Genomic DNA, 11,368 nt, shown 5'->3' on the forward strand with positions numbered 1-11,368 from the left:
TGACCACTAGTTGAGCAGCTTCCACAGTACAGCTTTAACTGATTAATTGCAAAATAATCTTATTTTAACTGGGGACCCCCCCACCCTGCACAAGCAATTGGAATTGTAGGAGTTGGCATTCCATTTAGTTTGACTCTATCGAATCCATTGTGAAAATAGCCGATCTACATGCTCAACTCCTCGCAACGCAATTTCTGCCTCTAATATTTAGGTATAAAGGTTGTTAAAGACAGTAAATTGTGACTTTAGAAATGTGCAGATACCCTGTATACACCTATACTGTATGTTGGTCTGTTCACTGTTGAGAGAGAAAACAATGTTAACATTAAGCTAAACATCTGGGGACCCCCCCCCCCCCCCCCCCCCCCCGAAATAATTTGGGGACCTCTCTGGGGGTCCCGACCCACAGGTTGAGAATCATTGGTCTATCAGACCTAATATTTATAGGACACATTTCTGTATAAAGCAATTAAAGCAACTAGTCGGCGACCTGGCCAACTCGGGAATGATGTAAATAGAGAATGAATGCCCCGCCCTTTAATGCAATCCCCATTATACCTGTTGTCATAGGACCCGTGTTGACCATCTGTTTGACTGTGTCCATGTATGCCCATATGAGATATCTGTCTGACTGCGTCCAAGTTATGCCCATATATGGAGATCTCTGTATCTGCCTGACAGTCGGCCGATCGTCTAGTCGAGGACCGGCCTACTCGGGAACGATGTAAATAGGGAATGAAGCCCCACCCTTTAATGCAAACTCCATTATACCTGTTGTCATAACTGTTTTGACCATCTGTTTGCCTGTGTCCATTTATGCCCATATATGTAGATATCTGTATCTGTCTGCCTGCGCATATGGGGATCTCTGCAGACATAGTGCCGGTTCTGGAAAACACTAATGTCAGACATTAGCTCCGCATACGGAGATTCCGGACCTTTCGCGCTGGTTCCGGATAACCGCATATCAGGTCAGGTCGAGGCCGGGCACTGCACTCCCTGCTGCGGCGGGGAACGCGTGTGCCGAATTCTGTGTAAACCCCATTATACCTGTTGTCATAGGATCCATTTTGACCATCTGTTTGCCTGAGTCCATTTATGCCCATATATGGAGATCTCTGCAGACACCGTGCCGATTCCGGAAGACCCTGATGTCAGACAACAGCTCTGCATACGGAGAATCCAAACTTTTTGCGCTGGGTTCCGAAAAATCGCGTATCGGGTCGGGTCGAGGCCGGGCACTGCACTACCTGCTGCGGCAGGGAACATGCGCGCTGAATTTGAAGCTGGTGGGACGAACGGTTCTCAAGATACGCGGATTACATACATACATACATATATATATACATATTTACATACACACTCAAAGAGATATTTTGTTTACTCATGTGGCGTATGTGATGTCAGAGCCTTTTATGAAGTGATGTCACAATGAGTCAGCGCTTGCTCCGGAACGGCCCGATGTCAGTCATCTCCGCATACGGAGATTCCAAACCTTTCGTGCCGGATCCGAAAAACTGTGTATCGGGTCGGGTCGAGGCCTAGCTAAGAACGTAGGCAAAGGTCTGAACTATTTGCGTGCGAAATTTGGAGTCTGTAGAACCAACCATGTGCTGTCAGGGCTCTTTCGTGCAATTCGGCCTCGGCTTCAATTATTAGTCACGATAACACACACTGTACAAATAGTGTAAAGTTACAAACAGATGACGAATCATTGTATGTCAACGCATAGAAACCACTGTCTTTTCTATGGATTGTAGTTCTGCATTATCCAGACAATGGTCTAATTACATTGTAAGATTTTAAGCTTGCTGTGGTGGTAAACAGGCTTTCAGGGGCTTTAGAAAGGGTCAGAGTGCTGACACGGCCTGTTCGCATTGTCCGTGTCTCACGCACGCACGCACGCACGCACGCACGCACGCACGCACACAATTCAATGCAATTCAATTCAATTCAATTCAATTCAAAGGAGCTTTATAGGCATGAGAAAACATACATTTACATTGCCAAAGCAAGTGTCACAAATAAAATAAAAACAGTTGAAAATGGGGAACATATATACATTGGGAGGGGGTACAACATTGTCTAAACAGAGCTATGTCGCATTGTGACATTTTATATATATACAGGGTATAAAGCTTTTGGAACAAATAACAGCATTATTTTTTCTCAAAATGCATTTAAAGTATAAGAGCTCTCATACTGTATGTGCAGTAGGTCTAGATGTCAATCCATTGGTTTGTAGTCCTTAGGGTGGTTGTGTTTCTAGCCTTCTTTTTGCAACAGTTCACAAATCTTGCTGCTGCACACACGCACGCACGCACGCACGCACGCACGCACGCACGCACACACACACACACACACACGCACGCACCCGCTGCCCCGGGTCATGCAAGAGCCCCAATGAGATTTTCCCCTTTTGCCCCCAAACACACACACACACACCCACCCCACTGAGGCACACGTGGAAGCACACATTCTCTCTGTCTCGTAAACCCAGACACAGTCCCATTGCGATCACCTCTGACATCAATCTCCTGTGTCAACAGAATGCTGTCTAATGGCCCTTCAAGCTCTGAATCATTAATGAGTTCATTGATTTTTCTTTTCATTTGTGCTTGCTGTTATTATCGTCACAGTTATTAAGTCTGAAATCACCGTTCGACATCCTGGTTGCACGGTTATTGACAAACGGTTGTCCACTGTTCAAATTAGCGCCTCAATTCAAGTGGAGTATTGGTCCATAATATGTGGAAGTAAAGTAATGCTAAAGTTATTGAAAATAATGAACAATGGGATTAAAACCGATGTCAAATAATTACAGAGAAAATAATCTTGATATGACAAGGTAACATAATAAGACATTTTGTTGGTAATGTTCCTGGTCTGTTTAATATCAGAGTATGAAGGATTATTATGGATTAAGTGCAATAATCGGGCAGGATTTGATAATTATTAAAACATATGACAGTACTGCAGGCAGACTGTTATTAAGAATGACTCTTAAAGTGCAAGATTGGAGCAAGTTTGATGACATTTTACCAACTAGCAACAGGTTGATGAATTGCATGATACACGACTGACATACAGTATGATACAGTACTAACACAACATACTGTAGGCCTACATGTGCAAAGAGTACATATATACTGTAAAGTAACTAAATGCTTTTACTAAAGTACTGTACTTTAGTGTACTGATGTGAGGGCCTCAAATACTTTTTAGATTTTCAAGTGGGCCCTGTTCCAGAAAAGGTTGGGAACCATTCACCACTGTTGCTGCTTTGCACAGAGCAGAGAATCTTATAAATCCAGATGCCAGTCATGATAAATGGTGCTATTATACATTGGTCCTATGATATACAGACTATTAACCAGGATTTGGACATGGTCCAGTTCATTTATCCATAGTGTACTGAAGTAGAAGATTGACTATAAAAAGTGTGTGTGTGTGTGTGTGTGTGTGTGTGTGTGTGTGTGTGTGTGTGTGTGTGTGTGTGTGTGTGTGTGTGTGTGTGTGTGTGTGTGTGTGTGTGTGTGTGTGTGTGTGTGTTCAGCATGGACACCCACTCATGCACACTCTTTTACCGGATACCTAACCCTAACCCTTGCCACACACACACACACACACACACACACACACACACACACACACACACACACACACACACACACACACACACACACACACACACACACACACACACTTAGTCTACGTTCTTATTTATTATTGCCTTTACTTTTGCGCCATCTAGAGCAATGTTTTAGCTATTACACAATACACATGTAGTATGCTCATTTGAAAAAGTTTTAGTGCCTGATTGAGGGGAATTGATTCCCTGGCATACACCCTATCCACACACATTATTAGCCGTCATTTTGTGTTATATCATCTATTTGTGTGTTGAGTTTGAGGAACCATGACATGAACCAGAGACTCATGACTTTTAATGTCATCAAGTTAAACCCCACTGATGTGCCCCAACATCTACCCTGTTGTTTATTGTTACAACTCTGTTTTTACATTAAAGTGTTAGTTCAGCTATTTTTTTTACATAAAGCTGTGTGAAATACTTGCCATTACAATACTGGTTACAAATGTATTAATTGATTACCAGAGTCCCGTGGTCAGAGTTCTGGTCAGTTTCTAATGAATATTAAGTAGTTCCAATGGGGTGGGGCCATATGGCGTGGCCCAATCATTGAAAATAGATTAATCCACAAAACTAGCGTCCTTTGTATTGTTATTTTTAATGATTGGGCCATGAGCCCCTGCCAAATTACCGGAACTACTTTATATTCATCTAAAACTGACCAGAACTCTGACCACGGGACTCTGGTAACCAGTAAGACTCCCTAATCGGGAGATAAGCGACCGTTGGTCGCTTATCTCCACAAATAGGCCAAAAGTTTGTTTTACCAAAATCGTCCTGATGGTGGCGCTAGATGGGACAGATGCATTTTGATTACATGATTGTAGAGATACTGTGCGATTTGTGTGATTTTAAGGCAAAATCTGTAGGAGCAGTGTCCAAAAATGTGTTTAAATCGGCCTGAAGGTGGCGCTAAATGGGACAGATCCATGTTGATGATATGAGTGTAGACATACTGTGTACCGATTTGCGTGATTTTAGGGCAAAATCTGTAGGAGCAGTGTCCAAAAATGTGTTGGAAAAAATTGGCCTGATGGTGGCGCTATATGGGACAGGTCCATGTTGATGACATGAGTGTAGACATACTGTGTAGCGATTTGCGTGATTTTAGGGCAAAATCTGTAGGAGCAGTGTCCAAAAATGTGTTTTAAAAAATCTGCCTGAAGGTGGCGCTGTATGGGACAGATCCATGTTGATGAGATGAGTGTAGACATACTGTGTAGCGATTTGCGTGATTTTAGGGCAAAGATTAAAGGAGCAGTGTCCAAAAATGTGTTTTAAAAATCGGCCTGAAGGTGGCGCTATATGGGACAGATCCAAGTTGATGACATGAGTATAGACATACTGTGTACCGATTTGCGTGATTTTAGGGCAAAGATTTTAGGAGCAGTGTACATTTTATGTGAGCTGCAGTGGAGGGGGTCCTCCACTGGGGGCGCCACCACTTTTGCATCCGTTCTGGAGCACCAGGAGTCGGTGGTCACCGGGAATTCCCCGTGAGCAGCCCCGTCGGGGTGGTCATTTTTGCACATTTGGTAATTTTTTACACCTGGGGGTCCCCCAGGGACCTGGAGCTCCGGGGGTCCTTGGAGGTTGTAGTTTGGCAGGCAAGGAGTTTGTGTGGAAATTTTGGCATGGATGTGGCACTATATGGGACAGATCCAAGTTGATGACATGAGTATAGACATACTGTGTACCAATTTGCGTGATTTTAGGGCAAACATTGTAGGAGCAGTGTCCAAAAATGTGTTTTGCAAGAATCGGCCTCATGGTGGCGCTAGAGGAGGGCAATGTGAGAAATGAGGGGTGGGGTCTCTGCGCCGCCGAGGCGGATGAATAGGTACCGGCCCCGGCTCTCCCGGTCACTATAGCCCGAGTTAAGGCATTTTATGTGAGCTGCAGTGGAGGGGGTCCTCCACTGGGGGCGCCACCACTTTTGCATCCATTCTGGAGCACCAGGAGTCGGTGGTCCCCGACCAATTAATACATTTGTAACCACTATTTTAATGGCAAGTATTTCACACAGCTTTATGTCAAAAATAGCTGAACTAACACTTTAAGATATGATGACCATATCAGTACAAAATACAAGTATCATTTAACATCTGCTCAATGGAAAGTGAAACGTTACAAACTGTTTGCCTGTCAGCTGTCTCAGGGGAGGCAAACTGAGATTTGCGTCTTTCACGGTTTACTGGTGTGTCCTGTGACCAGAATAGATCTGCACACTAGAATAGACTTCACGTTGATCAAGATATTGTTCAGAGCAGACATTGTTAGTTACTGTTTCAGATCCACAGGAATAATGCAAAGATACTCTTGATCCCACTGATATACCCATTTAAACAGTGATTTTCCTTGTAAAGGCATATATGATGAGAACTTGTTCAAAAGATCAGCATAGTCATGGCCAGAGGAATCACATATAAATACTTGAACTGAGCAGATGTTTCCTTCAGATTTTGATTTACATAGTCATGGTACAGTGGGTTGTGCTACTGACCAGAATAGAGCATCACTGCTCCCACATGCTCACTTGGCCCTCAGAGACTCTCAATGCTTTGACACAGGCGTCAATTGGGTATGGCAGGGGTATGCAGCTGCCATACCCTGGGTCCAGGGGGGAAAATAACAATTAGCTTTAAATATAAATCCATGAATGTCTCTTTGTCTATCTGTGCTGGTTATTATGTTGTTAAATTACAGTAAAATAAATACAAATGCAAAATGTAACAAAATTGTCAGGGTATTATAATTATATTCTCCGCACTTGTTTTCTCCCCATCTTGACAAGATGGTATATTCCCAGGTTCCGCAAGTCAGCTGCACAGGTGCAATTCATTATTGTTAATTGTGGCACGTTTACTAACATGCCAAGTTTAGCTGCACTTGAACAATCATTCCAGGCAGCCATATCCAGCCCAAGAAACCATAGAAAAGGTGGGAAAATAGAATGTACTTCTTAAAATAAATGTATCATGCCTGTTGCTAAGGTAAGACACCATTCATGTTGCCATACCTTAGCTCTTTCTGAACTGACGCCACTGCTTTGACAAACACAGAAAACACTATATCAAGAACGCTTCATGGAACCGATGTATTCCAAATAAACAATGACATTATTTAATCTGCACCATCTGACTCCTTCCACAGTGAGTGCATTAATGATGTAAAGGTTCACTTAACAACTTTTTAATTTGATGTTTATTCAATAACGCCATACATCTTTATGTGTTGGATGATGATCTCATCTCTAAATACATTTTTTTAAAACCCACAGTGTTAAGAATATGAATGACAAAATGCTTACTTAATCAAAGTTTATGTATTTGCTTTCATCTTTATATAGGCGGTTCCTTATATTATGCATTGAGCAAAGCCAGTAAAATCTCTCTACATCCCCTGAGTGTAGGTATTAATGACAAACAAAGACATTCCTTAATTAATGTTAAGGATTAATTCATTCATTCATTAATGTTAATTAATAACATCTTTCTTGTCTTGAGATTGTCCAGGTATCAATAAAAAATAAGAGAAGAATTATCTTATTTTTAATTGATATCTGGACAATCTATTGACTGTCGATAGGTTTATTGTCCAAACTAAAAACTGAACATGTACTCTTTCATTAACATGACCGTTCAAAAACACAAAGTAACAGTAATGAGTTTTAGAAGCATTTAGACAAGCAGCTCTCTGCTGTGACAGTATTAAAGACAAACAAACAACGACATCACATTATCATAATATGTGTTTATTTGCTATTAATTTCCTTCTATAAAGCCATAACATTTTCAGAAGCGCCGTGTGAACGGCTCTCTACTTCCCACACTGTGTCTTGGTGATTTCCGTGGGCTGTGTGTTTCCTTCGTGGTCCACCTTGCAGGTGAACACCTCGCCCTGCTCCCACAGCGCCTTGCTCAGGGTCAGGGTGCTGCTGCGCCCGTAGTGGCCGTTGCTCTCCACCTCCTCTGAGGTCAGCACCCCGTCCGTCACCTGCCTCCCGTCCACCTCCCAGCTCACCCGGGCCACTGGGGGGGTGTAGCCACTGAGCAGGCATGCCAGGGTGGCCGAGTCCCCAGCAGAGAGCTGCTCAGATGACGGAGGATGCAGAGAGACGGAGGGCCTGACTAAGGCACCAGCTGTACAGAAAAGAAGACATGAATTATATCAACTTCATTTGACTTTGAACGTACCACAAGCATACTGTAAAACAAGTACTCAATGAAGGAAGTGTACACAACTAAGGCAAAACCAGTATGCGTAGCCTAACAGTAGAGCACTGTTTCCAAAACAGTGGTTTTGGCCCATTTGTGGGTCGTGGACACATCTTTATGGGTCCCTTAATTGTTTTGTTTCATACATTTTAAATGTATTATTTCAAAACATTTTCAACCCCCCCCCCCCCCCCCCAAAAAAAGCGAATCTAAAACAAATTCAATGATTTTTTCCCCCAGTAATTTCATTAAGAAATAAAAGTAAAATCAAATAAATTCCATAAATTAGAAAGAAGTAGTAGTGAAAATAGGAGATCTACAAGCACACAGCATGGCACAAAGAGACACATTGTGAGCTTGTAGATCTGCTGTTTTCACTAGTTTGGGTCCCAAGTGAATGTTTAATTTCTCTTTTGGGTCATGGGCTAAAATGTTTGGGAACCACTGCTGTAGAGCATATGACTGAACAGAAAGAAAGAAAGATTGATTCTATTAACTTGTAACACAAGTATAGTGCACATGACTGTAGACTACTGCAAACTACAGTCAGACATTCAGTAAATTAATAGTTAGATAGTAAGTACTATTTTAGAACAAATGCTTTGTAATAATGATTATTATTCTATTATTATCACAGACCAGAATGTGTACATGTAAGTAAGGCTCTTGTTCACAGATGACACTGTTGTTCCATTAAATTAAAAAAAATAACCTTTTGACCTTTTTTTTTTTTTTTGCTGTGCTGACGATTATTCAATGCTTCTAAATGCAAAACTATAAATATTACAGATATTTTGCTTATTAAAGTAAATTTCATGCCAACCAAATCTAAACATTGATTTTAACTGTTTTGGATCAAAAGCATTCAAATCACAATTTTAGAACAAATTTGTATACAGTTCAATCATCAACAAACAAACGTATACTTACTTCTGACAATGACTTTGGTGCCACCACCGAAAGGGAACCACAGTGGTACAGCCTGCTTAGGCCGTCGTACAAAAACCTCCTTTCCACTTGAGTGACTCCACTCTGCCCCGTCTTGCTCACAATGTAGGCCAGAGTGTTATTATTTTTTACCAATATATTGTCTGATTTATACATAAGTGTGCGGTAATGGTGCATTTATATAGCCCCTTTATCCAAGGCACTTTACAGAGATTGTGCATTACATTCACCCACTCACACACATTATACACCGATGGCACAGGACACCATGCAAGGCACCAACCTGCTCATCTGGAACTATTAGGGGCTCAGTGTCTTGCTCAACTGGGAACCTTCTGGTTGCAATGCAGCTGCTCTATCCCTGAGCCACTGCTATTCACATACACACATTGAGCTCCCAGGATTTCCTTGTGGTATTCTGTTGTCCATCAATCAGTTGGTTCACTAATCCACTTACGGGTTCTTTAACTTTTTTTTTTACAGACAAACCCCCAATTCAATCTCTTCCAGGAACACACCGCAGCAGCGCAGCACTCTTGTCAATGAACCAAATCGGCAAACATTTGGATTCCTGGTCCATTCTCCCACATAATTCCCCAAGCCCTCTCTGATCCATGTGTGGTTGCTTTAGCCATGAAAAGGGAGTCCTGGTTCCTTGTAGTGAGTGTTGCAGCTTTTTGTAAACCCTGTGTAGTCCAGGGTTGGCCCGGGCTTCTGCACAAACGCAGGAGCTATCCAGTGTCAGTGCAGCATTTACGGGTATCAACAAAAATCCATAGCCTTCTTGTGAGTCTTGGGAACATGCTGTACCTATGCTTCAATCCATCTTTCTATGCTGTATTTGTCTATGAATCTATGTAGTTTAATTATCTGTTCATCTATTTATTTGTCCTCTTTAAAAGGAGTCAAAGGTATACAGCAGGCAACGATTACATCTGATCCTTTGAGTTCTTCATATTCTATGAATCTTATATCATATAAGATATAGTGACCCATTGAGCTGTTCTAGTCACTTCCTCTTTTTATTGAGGGAGGTTTTTGTATGACTCTGTATCACTGTGTGAACATGCAGCTACCACTTGGACAGTGTACACTCTGACAGTAGTAGACACCTTTATCTTCAGCCTGGACTCCACTGATGGTCAGCGTGAAGTCTGTCCCACTTCCACTACCGCTAAACCTGGATGGAGTTCCTGACTGAAGTTTGTTTGCATAATAAATGAGGAGTTTAGGAACTTCTCCAAACTTCTGTTGGTACCAGGACACACAAGGAGGGTTGCAGTCACTACTAGTACCATACGTTCTAGTACTCAGTCTGCATGCCAGACTCACTGTGTCACCGACATTGACAGCTTTCACTGATGGTGTCTGAGTCACTGTGATCTGGCCCCATATTTCTGGAAACAAATACATGTATTAATTATTTTAAAATCAAATTATAAACATATATGTCGTCACTGTTGGGCATAAACCTTGTATCTCCAAGTTTAAAATGTGTACGTTTTTCGCAAAGTAAAGCCCTGCTTCATCATATAAGGCAAAACCCCATTTTTAAAATGATAAATAAAAAACGACGAAGGTTTCCATCCGACAGCGACAATATAATAAATATAATCAGCCAGAGAGTAGGAAAGACAATATTAGGCCTTACCTTGAATGCACAAAGTACATGTCAAGATGAAGATGTTGGTCAAAGACATGGTGCTGGATGCTGTTATCATCACAAGAAACAACCTTCAGTCATGAAGGGTTCAGCTTACACAACTACGTACATATAAACTCTCCTTGAGCACTGAAGTGTGTCCTTCAAACAAAGTCTCCTCTCTATGCAAATCATCTTCTTGTATGATATGGGGAGGAGACATCACATGGAACAAGAGTTTTTTAAAGCATAATTTCATAACCTGTTGAATTATAGGTACTACCCATATTAAAAAAGACAGTGGTATCGTACAACAAACATGGAGATCCCTGTCCCAATGTCATCATTATTAAGGACATATCCCATGCCCATATTTGGTAATGCCCATATATGGGCATGTTTTGACATAACATTGTTGACACTCATGCAGGGTCTCCATATATGGGTAACTGGCCATGGGTAACTACATCACTGGCCAGATGGCCAAGAATTGGCGCATGTCGCCCTGAGGCGTCTTATTAGTTATCTACACCAGACAGATCTCGATTTCACCCCTGTGTGTGTGTGTGTGTGTGTGTGTATGTGTGTGTGTGTGCGTGTGTGTGCGTGTGTGTGTGTGTGTGCGCGCGCGCACGCCTGCACGCGTGCGTGCGTGTTCTACCCCCCAAAATGACCTTGTGCAGTGCTTCACAAGCACTGCACATGACTGTATTCTATCCACTGCTGCATATAGTCACAGACCCCATATAAAAAAAAACCTCACTGCACATTCAGGCCATTTCGCCTTGAGTCCCTTGTTTGTTCAATTATCTGCTGCAGGTGCCCACGTTTAAAAAAAATCATCGGTGGAGGCTGTGTGTGTGTGTGTGTGTGCGTGCGTGCGTGCGTGCTTGCGTGCGTGCGTGCGTG

General features: G+C 42.2%; 1 gene segment (V, D, J or C); it reads right to left on the bottom strand.

Moving 5' to 3' along the window:
* Positions 1-7,471: 7,471 nt before the first annotated feature.
* On the bottom strand, positions 7,472-10,517 carry LOC308280342 (Ig lambda-1 chain C region-like). The segment is given in 2 exons: positions 10,469-10,517; positions 7,472-7,794 (listed from the first exon to the last, which is right to left on the bottom strand).
* Between the last annotated feature and the right edge of the window lie 851 nt (positions 10,518-11,368).

This window comes from Nannobrachium achirus (genome assembly GCF_963921795.1).
Source record: "Nannobrachium achirus genome assembly, chromosome: 24".
Lineage (NCBI taxonomy): Eukaryota > Metazoa > Chordata > Actinopteri > Myctophiformes > Myctophidae > Nannobrachium > Nannobrachium achirus.